The sequence below is a fragment of the Notamacropus eugenii genome, chromosome 1 (genome assembly GCF_028372415.1).
Source record: "Notamacropus eugenii isolate mMacEug1 chromosome 1, mMacEug1.pri_v2, whole genome shotgun sequence".
Classification (NCBI taxonomy): Eukaryota; Metazoa; Chordata; class Mammalia; order Diprotodontia; family Macropodidae; genus Notamacropus; species Notamacropus eugenii.
The window spans coordinates 123,987,539-123,993,356 of NC_092872.1; the positions used below are offsets into that span (position 1 = coordinate 123,987,539).

Here is a 5,818-nt window from a genome sequence, read left to right on the forward strand (position 1 = left end):
TAAGTCACATGTGGTAGGAGGAGCTTACTGAACAGGTGGAACAGGAAAGGCAGAGTAAAGATAGGAGGAAGTTGGTCAGGCTGGTCAGATCCGGGAAGGACACAAGCAAGCAGTCTAGGCTTGGTTGTTGACTGTTTGTTTGTGGGAAGGCCCCAGCAGTGGGGGAGGCTTGGAAATGCCTTTCTCTCCTACAATGATAATCTGTATTGACTTCTTGGTTACTATGACTGATTTGGCTTTGTGGTTTTGAGATTTGGCTTTCTGGTATAATCCTTTCTGAATAAATGCTTTTTTTTCTGCCTTCTATATAGAAAATCTGTTCTACTTTGTGACTGAGCATTATGCTGGCATATTCATAGTCACCACCAAATGGCCTGTCCTAATTGAATCCTTTGTAATCAGTTTTTGGTAAGTACCTTATGTTGCTCCTGGCTCTTGTATGTCAAATCTTCTATTAAGTTCATGTTTTTTTTTTTTTTTAGCAAAATTTGAAATTCTGACAGTTGATGAAATGTCCTTTTTTGAAAATTCAGTATTATACTTAACTTTGCTGGGTATGATATTTCTGGCTTGAGCCCCCATTCTTTTGCTCTAAAGAACCTGTGGTTCTTTAGTATCATTGTTCCTAGGTCTTGTGTGATTCTAACTGTGGCACTATCATGTTTAAATTGATTTTTTCTTGTTGCTTTTGATATTTTATCCTTGAGTTGGGTGTATCTAAATTTGACTATAATATTGTTATAAGTTTTTCTTATAGGATCTCTGTCAAGTGATGTTTGATGGATGTTTTTTTCTATTTCTACTTTCCCTCCTTGTTTTAATGCTTCAGGACAATTTTCTTTAATTATTTATTGTATTATATCAAGATTCTTTTTTTTGAATAGTGGCCAAGATGGCGTAGTAGAAAGACGCACATACACATAGCTCCGAACCCACAACCCATAGAACAACTACAAAGAAGTAACTCACGGCGAAGTCTGCACCCAGAGGCCACAGAACATTGGAGCGAGGGAGATTTCTGTTCCGGAGAGACCTGCAAACCTCTCGTAAAAGGTCCTTCGTGCTGCGGACTGGGCTCCGGGACTGAGAGCTGAGTACAGCCCTGCCGTGGCCGCGGCACCGAGAGGAACAGATCCGAGCGGGCTTCAGGGACGGGATCTCCAGCGGCCGCACAAGTACCTCCACCCACAGGTGACGGGGGTCGGTGAGAGAGTCCCTTTGGCGGTCGAGGGGGGAGTGGGGTGCCCCCATGGCTCGGGTCCCCTCGGGAGACAGAAGCTGAGGGGCAGCGGCAGACCAGGGCTCTCCAAGCAGGCAGGAGCCTGGATCCATTGTTGAAGGTCTGTGCATAAACTCCCTGAGGGAACTGAGCCTGAGAGGCAGCCCTGCCCTCACCTGAGCATCTGAATTTAATCTCACACTGAATAGCAGCCCTGCCCCCGCCCAAAGCCCTGAGGCTGGAAGCAGCATTTGAATCTCAGACCCCAAACACTGGCTGGGAGGATCAGGAGGTGAGGTGGGTGTGAGGAAAATATTCAGAGGTCAAGTCACTGGCTGGGAAAATGCCCAGAAAAGGGAAAAGAAATAAGACTATAGAAGGTTACTTTCTTGGGGAACAGGCATTTCCTCCCTTCCTTTCTGATGAGGAAGAACAATGTTTACCATCAGGCAAAGACACAGAAATCAAGGCTTCTGTGTCCCAGCCCACTCAATGGGCTCAGGCCATGGAAGAGCTCAAAAAGAATTTTGAAAATGAAGTTAGAGAGGTGGAGGAAAAGCTGGGAAGAGAAATGAGAGACATGAAGTCAAAGCATGAACAGCAAATCAGCTCCCTGCTAAAGGAGACCCAAAAAAATGTTGAAGAAAATAACACCTTGAAAACTAGCCTAACTCAATTGGCAAAAGAGGTTCAAAAAGCCAATGAGGAGAAGAATGCTTTCAAAATCAGAATTAGCCAAATGGAAAAGGAGATTCAAAAGCTCACTGAAGAAAATAGTTCTTTCAAAATTAGAATGGCACAGATGGAGGCTAAGGACTTTATGAGAAAGCAAGAAATCACAGAACAAAGCCAGAGGAATGGAAAAATGGATGATAATGTGAAATATCTCATTGGAAAAACAACTGACCTTGAAAATAGATCCAGGAGAGACAATTTAAAAATTATGGGACTATCTGAAAGCCATGATCAAAAGAAGAGCCTAGACATCATCTTTCATGAAATTATCAATGAAAACTGCCCTGAGATTCTAGAACCAGAGGGCAAAATAAATATTCAAGGAATCCACAGAACACCTCCTGAAAGAGATCCAAAAAGAGAAACTCCTAGGAACATTGTGGCCAAATTCCAGAACTCCCAGGTGAAAGAGAAAATATTGCAAGCAGCTAGAAAGAAACAATTCAAGTATTGTGGAAATACAATCAGGATAACACAAGATCTAGCAGCTTCTACATTAAGGGATCGAAGGGCATGGAATAGGATATTCCAGAAGTCAAAGGAACTAGGACTAAAACCAAGAATCACCTACCCAGCAAAACTGAGTATAATACCTCAGGGGAAAAATTGGTCTTTCAATGAAATAGAGGATTTTCAAGCATTCTTGATGAAAAGACCAGAGCTGAAAAGAAAATTTGACTTCCAAACACAAGAATGAAGAGAACCATGAAAAGGTGAACAGCAAAGAGAAGTCATAAGGGACTTACTAAAGTTGAACTGTTTACATTCCTACATGGAAAGACAATATTTGTAACTCTTGAAACATTTCAGTATCTGGGTACTGGGTGGGATTTCACACACACACATGCACACACGCACACACACATAGAGACAGAGTGCACAGAGTGAATTGAAGAGGATGGGATCATATCTTAAAAAAAAAATGAAATCAAGCAGTGAGAGAGAAAGATATTGGGAGGAGAAAGGGAGAATTGAATGGGGCAAATTATCTCTCATAAAAGAGGCAAGCAAAAGACTCATTAGTGGAGGGATAAAGAGGGGAGGTGAGAGAAAAACATGAAGTCTACTCTCATCACATTCCACTAAAGGAAAGAATAAAATGCCTACTCATTTTGGCATGAAAACTTATCTTACAATACAGGAAAGTGGAGGATAAGGGGATAAGCAGAGTGGGGGGGGATGATAGAAAGGAGGGCATGGGGAGGAGAGTGCAATTTGAGGTCAACACTCATGGGGAGGGCTTCCCCTTGTCTCCCCGATCCTGGTGGCGGTCTCTGTCTTTCTGTCTCACATGTATGTATCAGTTTCTCTTTCCTGCTGTTTCCCTCTCTCTTCCTCTGTCTCCTTTTTTCTGGATCTCTTTCTCTCGGTGACTGTCCCTCTCTGTCTGCCCCCTCCTCTCTCCCAGGCGCTCCGGAGAGCTCAGAATTCCCAAAGGCTGTACCAGGACAAACTCCCAGATGCCTTGGAAGAAGGCCTCAAGGCCCAGGAGGGCAGCAGCGTCGGGATGTACAAAGAGTCTGTGTATTCGGGCTACAATCTGCTGGTGCACTACCCGGCCAACGGAGTAAGTGCAGGAGCTGGAGCCGGAGCTGGAGCTGGAGCCGGGACAGGAACCGGAGCCGGGAATGGAGCTGGAGCGGTCTCTGGAGCTGGGCAGCAGCTGCACACCAAGCCTGGCCAGCCCTCGCATGGAGTTCCCCAGCTCACACCCCTCTATGAACATTTCAGCTCCCACCAGACACATGTCTCTGCTGACATCAACCAGAAGCAAGGTGTCCACCGCCCACTACAGACCACCGACATCTCCAGTTTCTACTCTTTATCTCCAGGTGGTGTTGGACAGATTTCCCACACCATGGGCTGGTTCACCCATCTGTCTTTGATGCTGGCTCAGGTATGCACACCACTGGCATCCCTCACCCAGCCATTGTGCCCCATTCAGGAAAGCAGGAGCTACAGCACTACGACCGGGGCCTGAAACCTCCATCAGAAGCTAAGCAGGAGAAAGAAGCTAAGAAGCCCACCATTAAAAAGCCCTTGAACGCATTCATGCTTTACATGAAGGAGATGCGGGCCAAGGTCATCGCAGAATGCACACTCAAAGAGAGCGCGCCATTAATCAGATCCTAGGGAGGAGGTGGCATGCGCTATCTCGAGAGGAGCAGGCCAAGTACTACGAACTGGCCCGAAAGGAACGGCAGCTCCACATGCAGCTCTATCCTGGCTGGTCAGCCCGAGACAATTATGGGAAGAAGAAGAGGAGGTCACGAGAAAAGCACCAAGAATCAAACACAGGGGAGAAGGTGAAAGGGCTGGAGGAATGCCTCTCTACACTCCAGGTTACCAGGGAGAATGAAGTGTTCCTTGAAAGCCTAGAAGAAGGGCTACAAGACCCTGGCTCTCCTAAGAAATGTCGAGCTCGCTTTGGCCTCAACCAGCAGACGGACTGGTGCGGTCCGTGCAGGAGGAAAAAGAAATGCATTCGGTACTTACAAGGAGAAGGAGAAGGACGCACTAGCACCAGCCCAGTTTCTTCAGATGGCAGTGCTATAGACTCCCCTCCATCCCCTCTGGATTCCCTCCAATACATTCGCCCTGCTTTTACCCCAGACCAGCTCACCAGTCCCACTTGATTTCACCCAAAGGCCACCAAGCTGCCCCTTCTCCCTCTCTCTCCATCTCAAGCCTACTCCTCACGGGGCTGGACTCCCAGCAAGGTGATCCTCAGCCCTCGGCTCCCCAGCAGCCTTTTCAATGAACAGTCTGAACAGTCAGCAGCATACGAGCATCATGGCAACAGGAACATAAAGGTCCACCCTCTTCCATTAGGCATATGTCAAAGGCATAAGGACACTTTGCTTTCTCCACAGGTGGTCAAGAACCAGTCAGACAATCAAACACTCATGGGGAGGGATAGGATCAAAAGAGAATAGAAGTAATGGGGGACAGGATAGGATGGAGAGAAATATAGTTAGTCCTATACAACACAACTATTATGGAAGTCATTTGCAAAACTACACAGATTTGGCCTATATTGAATTGCTTGCCTTCCAAAGGGAAGGGGTGGAGAGGGAGGGAGCTAAAGAAGTTGGAACTCAAAGTGTTACGATCAACTGTAATGTTCTTACCACTAGGAAATAAGAAATACAGGTAAAGGGGTATAGAAAGCTATCTGGCCCTACAGGACAAAAGAGAAGACAGAGTCAAGGGCAGAAAGGGATGATAGAAGAGAGAGCAGATTGGTCATAGGGGCAATTAGAATGCTTGGCATTTGGGGGGGGGAGGGGGAGAAAAGGGGAGAAAATTTGTAACCCAAAATTTTGTGAAAATGAATGTTAAAAGCTAAATAAAAAAAAAAAAAAGAAGAAGATTAGACTCAGAAAAGCTAGAAATAACAAGCACCCCGCAAACTTCCAAACCTTATCCTTCAGGGACTGTGTTGGTTGCTTTAGGAAATGCAGCTTCACCCCTTCAGGTCCTACTGATTCACAGTCCACTCAGCAGGAGGAGTTACAGGACCCTTTACTCTAGTGTGGTGGGTCTATCCAAGCTCCTGGGTTCTCACAGCAGTGTCTGAAGTCAGGAGTATCTTGAAGTGTCCCTCCCAAGAAGGGGTGAGTTTTTCTTCCTTCCACGTACCCGCCAGCACCCAATCACCAAGTTGGAACCAACGTACAGGAAATCCGAGGGGAGGCATTTGGGCTATTAGGCCTCGAGTCTGCAAGATATGAATATGCTTTTCCAGGACAGATATGTATTCTCTAAGGAACCTATCTTTGCTTTTAAATATTGGGTACCAACTCCCTCCACTTCCCATTCCTGGATAAGGATGACCATATAAAAGTTCATGCGGTGACAGAC

General features: G+C 46.0%; 1 pseudogene; it reads left to right on the top strand.

Moving 5' to 3' along the window:
• The first annotated feature begins 3,182 nt into the window (after positions 1-3,182).
• Positions 3,183-4,605, top strand: LOC140506090 (transcription factor 7 pseudogene; annotated as a pseudogene).
• Positions 4,606-5,818: the final 1,213 nt, after the last annotated feature.